At 43.4% G+C, this 18,370-nt stretch overlaps 1 pseudogene; it reads right to left on the bottom strand.

Moving 5' to 3' along the window:
• Positions 1–15,852: 15,852 nt before the first annotated feature.
• Positions 15,853–16,227, bottom strand: LOC132567287 (protein S100-A6-like; annotated as a pseudogene).
• Between the last annotated feature and the right edge of the window lie 2,143 nt (positions 16,228–18,370).

Raw genomic sequence — 18,370 nt, 5'->3', positions numbered from 1 at the left:
CCCTCCCATTAACTTTTATAGGGACATGACTTTCTGTGTGCAAGACTGGCCACCCCATTTCATTCCCATAGGGGAAAATGGCCTTTAAAATGTAAAGGGGGGGGGGGGACACGCACTCAAAATGCTGATTTGGAAGGCCTAGTCTAGGGGGCTAGGTTTACTACCATTAGGAAATAATGGTTCTGTTAGTTCCTATGGGCTCTAAAGACGGGTGCTTTCACACAAGAGATTTGACCCAACCTAGCCACACCTCCCATTTGGATTAAATGTGCATGATCACATGAGCACATCTGCCCTCCAAGCTGCACCCATTCTCATCCTGTCTCCAGATGCCTCCTATCGGGATTAAAAAGCCACCTGGATCTTCCTGGTATTTCCCCCTGAATCGCATTCAGGTCACATATTCACTGGCTGTCTGAATGCCTGGGTGAAACTCATAAGTGGAAGAGCAGTGTGATCATGTCAAGACGTTTCCAGCATGTTCTGTTTTTTTTTTTTCCCCTAACCCCACTTTAGGGAGTGCTTGTGTGCTTCTCTGCTTGAGCACACACACAGGGGGACTTTTAAAACCCAAACCAAAAAAAACAACCCTTTCCGCAGCAGGTCAGTGGTTGAGGTACACTAGCAGTGTGAATGGCCAACCATGGACCACTGTTGTGATCCTGCTGCTTTAACGGCAGCTGCCTGATAGCCTGGAAATGGACCAAACTCAAGCGGCTTTTTTGGAGCCGAGTTAAAAGCACTTCAGTTTCCCAGGGTGATAGCACCTGAGGTCAAGTCTACTGTTCATAGGCAATAAAAGTCCCATCTTTTCCCCTGTGGTCCACTTGTGGCTCTTGATGGATGATCTAGATTTCAAGCCTAATATAAACATAGAAGGAGCTTACCTGCAGAATGAGGTGGGTGGTTAATAGAGACAGGGCTTTTCATTGGTGACCCCTCCTCTTTAAAGTGCAAGAACATTGTATGTGCAAATGTGGAAGCAAGATACAATACCTGAAAAATGGGACTGGATCTTAAAGGTTCTTAATTGGAGTAAAATGGACAAACTTAATAGAATCTTAAAAGACTGTAATCTGAAGAAATTCAAAGAAGACTGGAATAAATTCCAAAACTATGTGGAGATACAATGGAAGGTGAAGAGTCATCTAGTGGTTTTTGATAATATTAACTGAACTTTTAAAGAGAAAAAAGGACTGTGATTACTGAGTATTGTTCTAGTAGTGAAATATAAATAGCTGAGTTAGTAAGTTTACCTGAGTTAAGATAAGATCAAGATTTGAATGATTTTTAGTAATGATTCAATGACTACGAAGTTTATGTTAATGTTTTATAAGTAATAATTGAATTTTCAAAATGAAAAGAAGAATTGATTATGGTTATTTGTTTAATTATGTAATATTGATGATTAAGAGTTAAGATAAAGGTAAGTGAATGATAACTTTTACTTAAGATTCTATATTTGTGAATTTTTACTTTTAAAAGGTTTTTAATTTGTTTTGTATACCGGCAGAAGTCATAAATTGGAGGGTGGGAGGGGTGGGAAATTAGAAGAAGAAGAAGAAGATATTGGATTTATATCCTGCCCTCCACTCCGAAGAGTCTCAGAGCGGCTCACAATCTCCTTTACCTTCCTCCCCCACAACAGACACCCTGTGAGGTGTGTGGGGCTGGAGAGGGCTCTCACAGCAGCTGCACTTTCAAGGACAACCTCTGCCAGAGCTATGGCTGACCCAAGGCCATGCTAGCAGGTTCAAGTGGAGGAGTGGGGAATCAAACCCGGTTCTCCCAGATAAGAGTCCGCACACTTAACCACTACACCAAACTACATAATACATTATGTAATGTATTAAAGAATTATAATTAAACTCTGATAGTAGAATACTTTTCGATATATTGCAAAATAAAAAAAATTGTTATTAAAAAAAAGTGCTTCTCCTTCTCCCCTTGAGGCTTACCTGGTGCTGACTTTTAGGCACAAGGTCAAACCATTTCTTTTAACTCAAACGTTAACATGACGGATGCTGTCTTTTGAAGCTGTGTTTGTGGTCTGCTTCTAGCCTGAGAATTATTTTACAAATATAATTTTGGACTGTTCAGTTATTGTTTTATGCAGGTTTTAGAGTCCTTGCTTGTTTTTAATGGCTTGTTTGGTTATGTGTCATTGTTTTGACAGTGGGTGGCCTTGAGCGAATCATTGGAAAGGTGACAGATCAATGTCCTAAGTGAATTAATGATGTAGTGGGTCTTTCCAGCCTCCTGAATACTGCAACAGGCTTGCAGTGTTCCCCCCCCACCAAAAAAACCCCCTCCTGTGGGTCAGAAATAGGGTTGCCAATCATAGCTGGCACCTGGAGATTTCCCAGAATTATATCTGTTCTCCAGGCAATAGAAATCAGTTCCCTTAGAGGAAGTGCTGCTTTGGAGGGCGGACTCTATGGCAGGGGTGGGGAACCTTTTTTCTGCCATATGGATATTTATAACATCAAGGGCCATATGGATATTTATAACATCATTCGCAGGCCAAACAAAATTATCAACTTAAAAACCAGTGCTCCGCCAAGGGAGAATGATTCAGGCCAACAAAATTAATGCAAATAATTGTTTTTCTATTTGAAGTCACGTCGGGAGAGCCTAATCTGGCACACCCACACGCATGCACACACACCCTCGGCCCGCCGCCCTAGACAAATGCATAGGTCTAGAGCTTTTTTTGTAGAAAAAGCCCAGCAGTAGCATATTAGACACATCCCCTAATATTAGGATATTAGTTCACACACTCATTAGTATATTAGGCAACACCATCTGGGATAATCAAGTGCAAACTGAACTGTGACAGTAACTTTTCCAGGCCCTGCAGCAAGTCTGGCTGGTCAGTCAGACCCCAGGGAGGCTGCTGCACAGTACATCTGGGCCCTGTGATCCCTGCCTAGCCCTGGGGAGGCTGCTGCACAGCACAGCTGGGCCCCACAATCCTCGCTGGCTAGCCAGGCCCCAGGGAGGCTGCCACATGGCTCAGTTCAGTTCAGGAATCCCCGAGGGCCACACCAAGTGTATACGGCCCTCGGGGTGGAGGTGCCCACCCCTGCTCTATGACATTATACCCCACTGAAATCCCTCTCTAAGCTCTACCTACCCAAATCTCCAGGAATTTCCCAACAGGCAACCCTTGTCAGGGGACGCCCAGAACTAGCATATGACTGGCATAGGAAAGAGGGACTACCCTGACCTGGGTAGTCCATGCGAAACTGATCTTGTCAGATCTTGGAAGGTAAGCAGAGTCAACTCTGGCAAGTACTTGGATAGGAGACCTCCTTGGAATACCAGAAGTCAGGAGGTCAGGGGCAGGCTTTATTCAACGACCTCTCTGAATATCTTCCATGCCCCCTGTAGGGGTCAGTCACCAGACATCACCATTACTTCCAGGTGCATACACACTTGCACATGCATACACACATGCCCACATAAATAAAAAATACGGAAAATGGCAGCCAACTCTTGCTTGAGTGTTGTTCTGCTCTGAGAATCAGATGTAGGTTCCAACCTAATAACAGCTCCAGCCTCGGAGCAGCTCTTCAATCTCGGCTCATCATTACCAACCCATGAAAACCCGAGGGCTGCATCTCCACGTTGATTGCTGAGAGAGTTTCTTACACGGCAGACTTAAATTGTTTTAACAGTCATGCCTTCTCGCTAAGAACCCAAGGAACTGTGATGCTGTTGTGAGATCAGGGGGGGATGAGGTTTTTTTAAGGTGACTTCTTTGCAGTGTTATCTTTCCAAATTGCCTTTAAAAAGCAACAGTCTTTCAGCCAAGTTCACTTTGTATATAAGGGCTTGATGCAGGGTGTGTATTTAGTGCTGCTGTCTTTAGAGGTTTAGTTCAGAAATACAAATGGTAGTAATTTCCAACGTGTAAAAAAAGTGGACAAAGTTATCAGCACATATCATCACACACTAATGGCAGTGCCTAGAATGATATTCAGTGGAGTCAAACACGTTATGCATTCACCCAAATCGTTCTGCAAATCATCCTAGTTCAGATACACAATATATGGAGATTGGTTTTCTGGGTAGCTTCTGATGGGCAATTGTCACATCATCCATGAATATGATTCTCTGATGAACTCACAAACTGCATGATAACTTCTCTCCCTAACAATGTATTTGAAATGTATCTCTGAAGAAAGGGAAGAGTTAGTGCATGTGATTGTTCAATATTCTCTGTTGCTTAAGCAATGTTCAGTGTTTTGATTTTGAGGAAGGGATGAAGAACAAAGAGAATCAGTAATTCCCTTGTTGTATAGCTGCAGCCCATTTGCTTGGCCAAGAGGAAACTCCTGGTCTGTGTTTGCTCAGCAATTGGAATCATTCGGTTAGAAAGTGAAGTAAGAATTGGAAAAGGAAGATAAGGAATAATATGATTTGACAAGTGAGAAGGGAAGAAAACCATATTTTAAAATTGGTCAGGTCAAGGAAGGATTCATTTGCTAGCAATTTGGCTACAAAATTTTTGTTCCTGGCTACAAAATGTCATGATGTGACATCACTCAACAGGACTCAGTGTTTGCACAGGGGACTACCTTTACCTTTTTAGAGATGGGCATGAACTGGGAAAATTCTGTTCAATTCATGGTTCGTGACATGCCCTGTTCGTGAACCATGGTCTGTCACATTTTTTTAGCCAGTTCAGTTTGTGAGACAGTAGAATGCCCCCTTGGCAAGCTAGAGACATTAAACTTGACAGAGATCTCCAGCTGACTCTCCTCTACTTGTCCTCCAAGTTTGGTGAGGATTGGATTTATGGAGTCCAAATTACAGCCCACCAAAGATAGTGCCCCCAAGAAAGTGCTTTCTGGGGAAATGACAGACAGTCATGACCCCAGTTTCCTGAGGGCACCATCTTTCGGGAGCCGTAACTCCCATAAACCTAAGGTTTGGGAAATTCATGGAGATTTAAGTGAAAACATCAGGATGGCGGAAGGGAGGGCTCTGCAGTGAAATGACACCATAGAGTCCAGCCTCAGAATGTGCCATTTTCTCCAGGTGAACTGATCTCTATAGTCTGGAGATTAGCTGTGATTCCACCTGGAGACTGGCAACTGGAGGAAGCATTCCCATGCGATCTTCTATTCTGCCACCTTGTTCTTTTTTACAGGCAGATTGGTCTTAATACATATAAAGGGGAGAGACATCTGTTGTCTTCTCAAACCATCTGGGGTTAGATAAAAAATATGGAGCAGAGGTCCATCAGTGGCTATTAGCCACAGTGTGTAAATTATATATATTTTAAATATATATTTAAATTATAAATATATATTTAAATTATAAATATATATTTAAATTATTTAAATTATATATATTTTAAATATATATGTAAATTATATATATTATATAATTTTTTTGGCCACTGTGTGACAGAGTGTTGGGCTGGATGGGCCATTGGCCTGATCCAACATGGCTTCTCTTATGTTCTTATGTTCATCACTTTGCAATAGCCCAAGGAAGTGATTCATATGAAATAGGGAGTTTTTTCAGGTAATACCCTCGCAGAAACACAGGTGCCCTTATAAGAGAGGTAAATAACAACATCCGATTTGTAGTTTCAGGTAGTGGCTTGACTCCAATGGAGCATTTATATGGGCAGGAGAATATTCAACCACAGCACGCAGGTTTCTTGTCTACCATTTCCCACTGCATCCTCAAATGCCTTTTGCAATGCTGCTCTTGAGAGCCCCCAGGAAAACATTGTGGGGAGAATTTTAGGCTGCAGCAGAAAGGAGGGTGAAAAATTGGCCTGTACAGAAGAAATCATTCTGTCTGTAAAATGCTGTCCTGGATCCAAGCCAAAGTTTCCTCAGTGGGGATATGTCACCTTGGAAGTGATAAAACAGAAAGCATGTTGAGAGATAGTAGAGCTGGGGAAATAAACCAGTCTAAGAACCACCATAATGCATAGGATAAATATGTTGTTTCCCTTATGAATGGGCTGGTCCTGTTTATCCATTGGATAGATCTCCATATGATGTTCCAATGCATTTACAGTACAGTCCTGTGCAGAATTATTCCAGTCTCAGGCCACTGAAGTCAACATGCTGAGACTGGAGTAAACTGCTTAAGATGGCCAAGTAAAGATACTAGGCCTAGCAACATAATTATGGCAGGGTTTTGCCATTGTACTTTTTGCCATCAATAACAGCAGGAAAACGGTATACAAAATTTAAAAAATATGATATCAAGCAACTTGCAAAGTTATGCTCTGGCCACCTGAGTACTGGGCTGGTGCATTAATCCCAGTGTGTTTTCCCATTCCCTTTTTTTTGTTACCTTTGTATGTTAATTTTTGAAAATTATTGTTAAAGGCTCACAACAGGTCTACCAGTTAAAGCTCTGAAACAGTGGCATACACAAAGACAGATGAATCAGAGTGCACCAGAATGACATTCCCACACCACGGTAGGGTTTTTTTTGTTATCACTATATTGAAAGAGAAGTGGTGAGTACGTTCTTTGAAGAACGGCTTCAAAACATGACCTCTGTCATACTGTCAAAGAACCGCCTTTACAGCACTTTTTCAAAAGGGAGTCACAGGCAATCGGTGTTTCATCTCTGCACAATCTCTCTATAGGTATGACCTGCTACTTCACATTGCACAACTTTGCATAAAACATGATATGGACTCCATAGCATTGTAACATTAATTTTCACCTGCTTTCTGTAATAGAGCGAACTACTAAAAGTGGGTCATGAATGCTTCTTACCACTTTGGACATCACTAGGAAAAGAGATTTTCTTCCTTTTGTAAAAAAAAAAAAAGGATTCTTAAAAGAAATTGCATTGTATGTGTATATATGTGTGTGCATGTGTGCCTGGAAGTCATGGCTGATTTCTGGGAACCCCTAGTAGGGCTGGGAGGCAAGGGCATTCAGAGAGGTGGCTTGCTAAGTAGGGTCAACTATGCTTAGTACTTGGATGGGACTTTGTTTTGTAGCAGGAGCTCCTTTACATATTAGGCCATATACGCCTGATGTAGGCAATCCTTCAAGAGCTTACAGTAGTCCCTGTAAGAAGAGCCCTGTAAGATCTTGGAGGATCGGCTACATCAGGAGTGTGTGACCTAATATGCAAAGGAGTTCCTGCTACAAAAAAAGCCCTGGATGGGAGACTGTCCATGAAATACCCCATCAGTAGACAGGGGCAGGCTTATTCAACTACCTCCATTCATATCCTCTAGAAGTCGACTTGACTTCCAGGTGCAGACACAAACACACAAAATACAACCTCTCCCCTAAAAAAAAAATGGTTTGTAACCAATAGTTGATGGAGGCAAGGCTTACCCTGGCTTTCACTTTAACCAAGCCTGACTCAAAATGTAGACTGGCACTGGACACACAACTAGGTACCTGAAAGAGAGCTCTTAGAAATTTTGATTGGACTTTTTCTAAAGGAACAAAGCGGGAAGCGAGCTCCAAGTATTGGGGCAACATTTTTGCCTGAGATAATCGGAGGGCTTCTGGTACACACATGCCTCCTTTGGTCAGCAACAAGTCTCCCCATCCTATAATTATGCATTTGATTTTTCCTACCTAAATGCAGGAGTGTAAAATATTGGTAATAGCATGTGTAAAAAGGATCTAGGGGTTTTAATGGACCATACACTGAACATTAACAGTGCGATGCAGTAGCTAAAAAAGCAAGTGTGATTTTGGTCTGAATCAACAAAAGTATAGTGGCCAGTTAATGCAAAGTGGCTTTACTCTGGTTAGACCTCACCTGGGGTATTGTGTTCAGTTTTGGGCACCACAATTTAAGAAGGATATAGACAAATTAGAATGTTTCCAGAGGAGGGCAACAAAGATGGTGAGGGGTCTGGAGACCAAGTCCTATGAGGAAAGGTTGAAGGAGCCCGAAGAGGAAATGACTGAGAGGCAATATGATTACCATCTTCACCATATTTGAAGGGCTGTCATATAGAGGATGGTGCAGAGTTGTTTTCTGTTGTCCATAAAGGCAGACCAGAAATTAAATCAAGAAATTAAAAGAGAAGAACTTCCTGACAGAGCGGTTCCTCAATGGAACAGGCTTCCTCAAAGAGATGGTAGATTCTCCTTCTTTGGAGGTTTTCAAACAGAGGCTAGATGGCCATTTGACAGCAATGCTGATCCTGTGAACTTAAAAGCCAAAGATAGGAGAACACAGGGAAAAAAAAAACTTATGTTCCTGTTATTCAAAAGATACTGTGAACTTAGGCAAATCATGAGAGGGAGGGCAGGAAGGGTTGCATCAGTACTTAGTTCTTGTGGTCCTTTCTTATGTGCCCAGGGAAATGCTGATCTCCCCTTTGGTGTCAGGCAGCAATTTTTCTAAAGGCCATTTTGGCCAGGGATCCTGGAGATTTTTTTTTTTTGTCATCTTCTGGACATGGATCAGGGGTCACTGGGGGTGTGGGGGGATGTATGTGTGAATTTTCTGCATTCTGCAGCGGGTTAGACCTGGTGGTACCTTCCAACTCTATGATTCTATTATTCTAACCATAGCTAGAGTAGTTTCTAAGAGTCTTCTCTATATATCAGGATGCAGGTCCTCTACTGAGTCAGTTTGGGGAGATCACATAGCGGAGAAGAGAAGCAGAGCTGGAGGAGGGATATTTGTGACAAGTCTGACTCAGCGCTTTTATTGTTAGAAGATGATCTTGCACAGCCTATAAAAATGGAAATCTGAACTGATTAGCTTCTTGTGACCTGCTTGCTTTTGGATAAGACATCCTAATGGACTCAAGCAATTTCTCTCCTTTAATTACCAGTGTGGAATCAATAGATGATGCTATCATACTCTTTTAAGTTAATCAGAGTTAAAGATGCAAAGCAACTCTACCTGCTTGTCTACCTGGTTTTCTTTCCCCATCCGCTCCAGCTTCCTTCTACCTACATAGTCTTCTCCCTCCCCCCCCCCCAACCACACACTTTGGCTTTTCCTTATCGGCTTGCCCTTCTAACTCTTCACCCTTCTCACCCTCATCCTTCCACCTGTTTGCTACTGGTGCTGTGGGGAAGAGAATGAGACACAAGGTGGAGACAGCTGGAGATTTGAGTGCTCTTGTAGCCATGGGCTTCATGATATTGTGCTGCATTATGCCTGCACCTTGAGGACTTTTAAAAATGCTTATGCATGCATAGCATCACTATTAGCATTTGGGAGGTTCTTCCCAATTATTTTCTTTTATTCAATAAAGAGAATTCTTAGCAAACCCAGAATTTCCTCCCAGGTTTGCAGAACCCTTAATTGCAGCTAGGCTGGATTCAGTGCCAACATGGAAATAAATAACCTGTCTATTGTTCATGACTCGTCCAAGTCATCAAAAAAGGAAGGATTTTACTGGAATCACTGAAAAAGTCTGGCAAAAAGCAGAGTGATTCTGCTCTTTCTGATTCTACAGAAGGAGAATATAAAATGCATAGAAAAAAATAAAAGCTGCTGGGTGACCCTGGGTCAGTCACAGTTCTCTCAGAGCTGTTCTCTCAAGAGTCGTTCTCTCAAAACTACTACCTTGTCTGCCTCACAGGGTGTCTGTTGTGGGGAGAGGAAGGGAAGGAGATTTGTAAGCTGCTCTGACTCTGGGTGAAGGGTGGAGTATAAATCCAATCTCCTCTTCTCGTCTTCTTCTATTGCCCCCCCCCCAGTCGGAATAAAGAGGCAGACGCAAGTTTGTGAGGTAATAAACAGGGCCACTTTATTGAACTTAATTAACCGTCATGGAGCTGAACTAAAACCGAACAAGCCTAGGGAAATTGACCCTACCTTGTCCGGCATATGGGCAAGCCACCCTGCCCCAGGCATGAGCCATTTGTGTATGGCTCTAGTCTGGCCAACATGGGTCATAATTGCCCTCCCCACTAGGCCTCACTTAACCAGAAGGAGCCTTTCCAGGAGAGGGTGATCAGTGTGCGGGACCCCCCCTGCAGAGATCCGTAAAGCCCAGCTGCTGGCCACGCCCACCACCAAACCCCAAACGGGGGTGGACCCCAAGTGCTCACCAAATATTAACATATCCCCTATAACTCCTAACAAGTGACCGAATTAATAGGAACCACCCTATAACTTCCTCACCTCAGGCAAGCAGTGCAAGGTAGGCAAAAAACACACCCATCCGAGCCAATAGGATGAGAGCGAAAAAATTCCTACCCGGCCCTGTAAAACAGGTGACCAGATGAACCTGCACTGCCACAGGGTGGGAGGGCGGGCCAAGAGCTGCCGAGCGACTGCGAAGTCGCTGGGCAGGGCTGGGGCTTATAAAGCCCTGGAGTACTACCCGTCCCTCAACCCCAGATGGCCGGGAGGGCTCATCAAGCCTCCCTCTTTCCAAGGGGGCAAAAACGGCCCCTGGCTTTAGCCGTGGAAGCAGCATGTCCAGGAAGAGGCCGCAAAATAGCAAAATTGTCATCTCTAGAAGGTAATCAGTCCTGGTTCTTTTTGTTGTTCCCCTGGGAATTCTCTATCTAGAACACACTTTTTAATTGTTATGTCTTCTCTAATAGCTTCCTAGAGAGGAAGTCAAGTATGTGAAGAGAAAAATCTCAATGATTCCCCACCACACACACTAACTTCCACTAACTTTTTTTTTTTAGTGAATCTCTTAGACAGTGACCATTTTTCTGCTTTCACGCTGATTCTATTGAACATCAATATTGCTGTGTATTTCACTGCCACCAAAACAGTTCACAGGTGAAACAGAAACAGCTCAATAATTACGAAAATTTCAAAAGTATGCATTTTGAGGATTAGAGAAATCAGAAAAAAAGGAAAGAAGCTAGGAAGTGTTGGGCCTGTTTTCTAGCATGACTCGTTAACAGAGAGCGGGGAAGGAAATAATTTCAGTCGGGAAAAGACAGGCTCAGAACACTGAAAAATGAAATATAGATTGGGCTGGGAATCAGGTACCAACTTTGAAATTTGATTGCTCGCGTGCCCGGCTGGAGCCTCCTAGATTATTGGAACTGGATCACAAATCATAAAACTGGTGGGAACAGATGAGAGAGACTCTGCAGGGTGGAAATGTGGCAGCTTGGTGTTTCTTTCTAATGAGGCATCCTTTTTTACCTCTGAGTCTGCTCCGTGATAATGTTTTCTATGATTGCAAAAAAGGAGAAAAGTGACTACTGTCTGTCTGCTGCTGTTTGTGACCCAATTCTTCCTCATTTGTCTTCTGCAGCAGTATAATTCTTGGCCTCTCAAAAAAGATCAGAAGGGAAAATATGAACTACTCAGTTAACTCTTTTAAAATCCTGCTGGTTGGTAAGGAAGGAGAGGAATGATAGACCCCAAAAGTAACTATTTCCAGCTTTATAAAAAGAAAGCTATGTGAGAGTGAATTGGGAAGCTGAAATAACCCAGGAATTAACCAAGGTAAGGACCGCAAAACCACCCCTGCAGGGGCCACTCAATCAATGGTGCCAATGTTGTGCATTGATTTACCCACTGCATTGGCAATTAGTAGACTTACCTCTTATTTGGTGGTGGTGGGAATTCTCCTGCTTTTGTTGTCACCCTCATGATGCTTTCCCCCAGGCTGTTGGAGGAATTGGGGGGAAAGCACTGCATATGTTAAGAACATAAGAGAAGCCATGTTGGATCAGGCCAACGGCCCATCTGGTCCAACACTCCATGTTACACAGTGGCCAAAAAACTCAGGTGCCATCAAGAGATCCATTGTCATGAGCTCTGAGGAGGGGGAGCTGGAAGGGTTAACAGATCAGGAAGAATAGCCTTCCAGCGCCTCAGCCAAGCAACCAACAACTGGCCCATCAATCACTCTTTCCACATTCCAGGCACCAGGTCGGCTGTTGACAGTCTCCTCCAAGCTCTCCCCCTCCCATCTCAAGAATGCAGAGCTGGCTTCGGAAAACACTCTCAGAACGTAGGCACGAGGCGCGCCCATGTTTCCAATCTCTTAGCCCTGAGTTCTAGGAGAATTACAGCCACCCAGGGAGCAGGCTGATTGAGGCTCCCATATAACTCACACCCGCAACTTGGCAACCTCGTGGAAGCAACAAGTCGATTCCCTGGCTTGCATCCATGCTCCTTCCTGATTCCAGCTCCTGACTGTTTTGAATTCCTTGGCACCCTGACCCTTTGGCTTTGGACACTGACTTCTGCTTCTGGTTTGCGATTCTGCTTTGGTGACTCAGCTCCTGCTTGACTTCCTGGACTTTGACCTTGGACTGGCTTTGGACTCCCGCCTGCCTGCGCCCTGAGAACGTGACATCCATCAATGAGGCCAGGGCACTTGAAGCCCTCACACTGTTGCCCCTCCCAAGCACCAAGAATACAGAGCATCACTTGCCCCAAACAGAGAGTTCCAACAATACGGTATGGCTAATAGCCACTGATGGACCTCTGCTCCATATGTTTATCCAATCCCCTCTTGAAGCTGAGTTTGCTTGTAGCTTCTGCCACCTCCTGTGGCAGTGAATTCCATGTGCTAATCACCCTTTGGGTGAAGAAGTACTTCTTGTTATCCATTCTAACCCAACTGCTCAGCAATTTCATTGGGTGCCTTCAAGTTTTTGTATTGTGAGAAAGGGAGAAAAGTACTTATTTATCTACCTTTTCTATCCCATACATAATTTTATAAACCTCTATCATGTCACCCCTCAGTCGACGTTTCTTCAAGCTAAAGAGAAGGTGCAGTCTTATAAATGCAAAGAGGGTGGGGCCAGCAGTCAGCCCCAGGCAACAAAGACACTCCCAATGAGCAACAATCACCTACAATCACCTAAAATCAGTAACAATCACCTACACCCCACTCAAAACAAACAGCAGTTCCCTAGCAACCACACAAACCACACAAACTCAGACTCTCAGCAACTTCCCCAGCTGTTTAGAAAAGGCCGTTAAGAAAGGCAAATGCTCACCCTTGCAGCAGCACACCTTTCCTGCTCTCTCCCAGAGCTCAACTGTCAACCTAGTTGCACACAGTTAGGGATGCAAGTCAGTTAGGGTTGTCAGGTCCCTCCTGACAACCAGCAGGGGATAGGAACTTACCAAGTGAAAGAGAAAGGCCTAGGGCATGTTGCTGGCATTGCACAGGAATTGATGTCATCACACTGTGGTATCATTGTGATGCTTTGGTATTTGGGGAAGAACTTTATGGTAAAACAGCTTCTACTATAGAGTTTTTGCCCCACATACTAGATCATTGCTTGGACATTGCTGGTGTGATGATGTTACTTCCTGTGCAACATGGCCTGAGCCTTCCTTTTTCTCCTGGAAGTCCCCCCACTGGCCAGCTGAGGGGTCTGGTGGTGGTAAATGTCTGCCTTGAGTGAATGTGTGTATGTGTATACAGACCTCTAGCTGGCTTGGTTTAATGAACAATGGTGTTTCTACTTATAGCCACTTGATGATAAATCAGTTTAGAGAAATTCAAGAAGGATTCATCCAGCAATGGCTAAATAGAGCATCCATGTTCAGATAAGTATACCTCTACTGAGAGCCAGTTTGGTGTAGTGGTTAAGTGTGCGGTCTCTTCTCTGGGAGAACTGGGTTTGATTCCCCATGCCTCCAATTGCGCCTGCTGGAATGGCCTTGGGTCAGCCATAGCTTTCGTAGGAATTGTCCTTGAAAGGGCAGCTGCTGTTAGACCTCTATTAGCCCCACCTATCTCACAGGGTGTCTGTTGTGGGGAGGGGATGTAAAGGAGATTGTGACTGCTCTGAGACTCTGAGATTCAGAGTATAGGGCAGGATAAAAATCCAATATCTTCTTTTTCTTCTTCTACATAGCCATTGTTGGAAGTCAATCACATGATGAGGGGAGACCTGCTTGCCTGTTTCCCAAAACCATCGGGTTGTTCGTGATGGGAAATGAAATTTTTCCAGCCATATTGGCTTAAATAAACCCAGTTCCATCTGATCTTTGAACATATGCAGGCCTAGCCAGAATCTAGAGATCACATCTGGGAATCCAAGGTGATTGAGGGAATGGAGTGGTTTAGTGATACATGTTTGGTGTAAATGGTCCCAAGTCTGATCTCTGGCCTCTCCCTTTAGAGGACGTCAGCCTGCTCTGCATACGTAGCAGAAAAAGACAAAGGAACTCTGAGCTGGTAAAAGGAGCCGTAGTATTCCAGACTGTAGGATAATCAAATCACATTTTTAATGCTCATTAGACTAACACCTTCCTGCAAAATTAAAAATCAGCGCATCTAGACCAGCCTTTCACACACTGGTTTGTTTTAGGGTTGCCAATCCCCAGGTGGGGGCAGGGTATTCCCCGGTTTGGAGGCCCTCTCCCACTTCAGGATCATCAGAAAGTGGGGATGGGGGAGGGAAATGTCTGCTGGGCACTCCATTTTACACTATGGAGACTGATTCCCATAGGATATAATGGAGAATTGATCTGGGGTTCTGGGGGGCTGTTTTTTTGAGTTAGAGGCACCAAATTCGCAGCATAGTTTCCAGTCCCTCTCCTTAAGATACCCTCCAAGTTTCAAAAGAAAGGTGCCCTTATCCTTCATTATGTATGCAGTCCCCTTAAATGGTGTGGTGACAGGAGGTTACATACCAAGGGTGGGCAACTGGTAAGCATAGGTGCAACCCATTCCACCATCCGCAGACTCATTACAGTCTCATTCTGCCATATGTCTGGTCCAGTAACCAGTGCTGGGAAAGATCTTTTGTCTGCCTAAGGCCCTGGAGCACTAGTGCCTGTGACAGTAGACAGTATTAAGCTAAATGAACCAATGGTCTGATTCACTGTAAAACATTCATTTTATGTCCAGACACCTTTAGCTCAATCTAGAAAGGTTTTTCCTATGATATGAGGGGTTTCTTCTTTATCCCACATAATGTTTAGCATTTGTTCATAAAATGCAAACATTTTTTCCCTTTCTTTCAGCATTTAAAGTACAAAAGCAGTCATCCATTGGCCCTGGCATTTTTATGAGATACTAAAATGCATAATCAAAACAGAAATTTAAGTAAGTCCAAAACCACAAAATATACAGCATTTTTACAGTAGGCTGTGTAAAGTTATATCCCAATTCAGCAAAGCGCTTAAACATGGTCATAACTTTAAGTATTAAAGTAGCCCCATATTCAGCTCTGTAGGAAATTACTGCTAGTTCTTTTTGCATTAAATTTCCTCATAATATATATTTTATAGAAACTTGAATGCTTGCACTTTTATTCCTTGTAAATTAAAAAAAGTTTCATTTTAAAAGATGGAAAGAAGGAAGGGAATAAACAAAAAGAAGTTAAGAGATGTGACTTCTAAAAATTCAAAATGGAACAAAATTGTATGCTCAAGCAAATTTCCATTTTAATTTCAACAGAAATTTTGAAAAGAATAATAATTTTATTTTGTAAAATGCAGTTTTCATTAACAAGATTGGATTAGAAATATCTTCTGTTGCTGTCTGTTGCAGTAAAAAACAGTAAAGAGCTGTCCAGCTCTGTAAAGGTTAATAGAATTTTGCTGGCATTGTGTCTTTCTCTCTAATTAGCTTCCAGAGTGGTTGTGTGTCATGAGCTGTTGCTTTGCACTTATGGCAACCCTATAAATTAATGACCTGGATAGCCCAGGATAGCCTAATCTTATCAGATCTCAGAAGCTAAGCAGGGTCAGCCCCTGGTTAGTAGTTGGATGGAAGACCACTAAAGAATACCAGGGTCACTATGCAGAAGCGTGCAATGGGAAACCATTTCTGAAAGTCTCTTCCCTTGAAAACCCTACAGGGTCACTGTAAATCAATTGTGACCTGATTTTTTTTTTAAAAAAAGAATTAATGACATCCAAGTCATGCTGTCATTAGCAGCCTTGCTCAGGTCTTGCAAAATGAAGGCTGTAGCTTCCTTTAAAAAAATACAAAAATCAATTTTTATTAGACACAAAACTGCTTACGGAGACACTTCCTCTTCCCCAAGGCCATGTTGCCTTGATCTAGCTGGGCTCATCTATGATTATCCCTTCAATGCCCCCATTGTAAGTCATTGCCACAGCACCTATGAAGGTCACGCATTCCTGGAAGTTCACCACCTGGTCTCCATTGTGATCCAGATCATTCATAAGGCCTTGAATCTCAGAATCATTCAAGTGTGGTCCAATGGTCAACTCCTTCTGGATCAGTTCCTTCAACTCCTACTTGCTCAGGATGTTCTTGTCACCATCTTGGCCTGCATACTTGTGAAAAACAGCATCCAGGAGGCCAATAGCTTGGTCCACAGACATGCCATGTCAATAGTTTAAGCTGGAAATCGATCAAGAAAGCAACCGGAAGGGCAGATGTTGAGTGCCAGGAGAAAAGAGAAGAGGGTAGCTTCCATTATTGAGTCCATCCATCTCATGTTGAGTCTTCCTTCTTGCCTACTGTCAGTGTGGTTGACAAAAACAATTTAATTTAATTTATAAGCCATAATAATTAATGTATCCTACCACTTGTGCTCCTGCTTCCATGGTTGGTGAGAGTGGGCCTACATACCCATTGAAAGGAATAACATCATCAGCCTTTGTTAGATTCCTCCATCTGAAGAATCACTTAAGCTGCAGGAAGCCTCTCCTTAGCTGGAGGAAGGCATTAAAATTTGGTGAGCAGCCCTGACCTGGATAGCTCAGGCAAGCCTGATCTTGTCAGAACTTGGAAACTAAGCAGGGCTGACCCTGGCAAGTACTTGGAAGAGAGACCTTCTTGGAATGCCAGGAGTGGGATGCAGAGGCAGGCTGCATCAAGTCACTTCTCTGAGTGTCCTTCATGCCCCAATAGGGGTTGCCAGAAGTCACCACAACACACACATAGAGACTCTTTTTCTAGCAGGAGCTCATCTGCATATTAGGCCATACCCCCTGATGTAGCCAATCCTCCAAGAACTTAAAAGGCTTTTAGTACAGGACCTACTGTAAGCTCCAGGATGATTGGCTACATCAGGGGGTGTGGCCTGTTTCAAAGAATCTCATGTGTTTCTCCGTCATTTCATATGCAGAGGAGCTCCTGCTAGAAAAAAAGCCCTGCACACACACAATAATAATCCAGCAGTATCACACAGTAGTCTAACCTATTGGTGGGCATAGAAGAAGAAGAAGAAAATCATCCAATTGGATACCGAATGCAACAATAACTTGAATGGCAGGGCTAAAAGGCAATTAGAAGATCTGTGACATATCTATGCACAGCATTATACAAGGTGAAGATGCCAGAGGTGTAGCTGAGTCACTTGCAGTGAAACATCAACAGAGAGTCTGTTTCTTATATTTATTTATTGAGATATCTACACCTCACCTTTCTCTCCAATGGGAATCCAAATGGCTTTCACATAATTCTCCCTCAATTCACCACCCTCTGAGGTAAGGTACATTTACCATAAGGAAGGCCAAGCACAAAAGAATAGATGCTTTTGAGATGTGATGCCAGAGAAGACTCTTGAGATCCCCTGGACTGCAAGAAGATCAAATCAGTCGGTCCTAAGGGAAATCAACCCAGACTGTTCACTGGAAGGTCAGATGCTGAAGCTGAAGCTCAAATACTTTGGCCACCAAATGAGAAGGGAGCACTCCCTGGAGAAGATCCTGATGCTAGGAAAGACAGAAGGCAAAAGAAGAAGGGGACGGCAAAAGATGAGATGGCTGGACAGTGTTACTGATGTAACAAACACAAATTTGAGCAGACTTCAGAGGATAGTGGAAGACAGGAGGGCCTGGCGTGACTTTGTCCATGGGGTCGCAAAGAGTCGGACTCAACTGTGCGACTGAACAACGACAAGAGGTAAAATAGGCTGAGAATGTGTGACTGACCCAAGATCAACCAATGACCTTAGATAAAAATATGGAGCACAGGTCCATCAGTGGCTATTAGCCACAGTGTATGTGTGTATATAAAATTTTTTGCCACTGTGTGACACAGAGTGTTGGACTTGATGGGCCGTTGGCCTGATCCAACATGGCTTCTCTTATGTTCTTATGTTCTTCCATGGCAGAGTGGGAACTTGAACATGGGTCCTCCAGATCCTAGTGTGACATTCAAACCACAACACCACCCCATACTACCTAGGTTGCCAGGTCTGGATTGGAAAACACCTGGAAACTTTGGGGGTGGGGCCAAGAGAGGGTGGGATTTGGGGAGAAGGACCTCAGCATGGTATAATGTCATAGAATCTGCTCTTTAAGGCAGCCATTTTCTTCAGGGGAGCTTATCTCTGCCAGCTAGAGATCAGCTGTAAAAGTAGAAGATCCCTAGGCTCCACCTGGAGACTGGCAACCCTAATTAATTTAACTCAGTTCAGTGTACATAAATAGGTGCCTGTGGAAGTACAGTATTTACACAAATGCAAGACTATTTTTCCTTTAGGTATGCCATCAAAAAAAAAAGACAATGAGGAAG

Source organism: Heteronotia binoei, chromosome 2, assembly GCF_032191835.1.
Source record: "Heteronotia binoei isolate CCM8104 ecotype False Entrance Well chromosome 2, APGP_CSIRO_Hbin_v1, whole genome shotgun sequence".
In the NCBI taxonomy this organism is placed as follows: domain Eukaryota; kingdom Metazoa; phylum Chordata; class Lepidosauria; order Squamata; family Gekkonidae; genus Heteronotia; species Heteronotia binoei.
The sequence above is the reverse complement of the archived record's forward strand: the minus strand, read 5'-3'. Positions and strand labels throughout refer to the sequence as shown.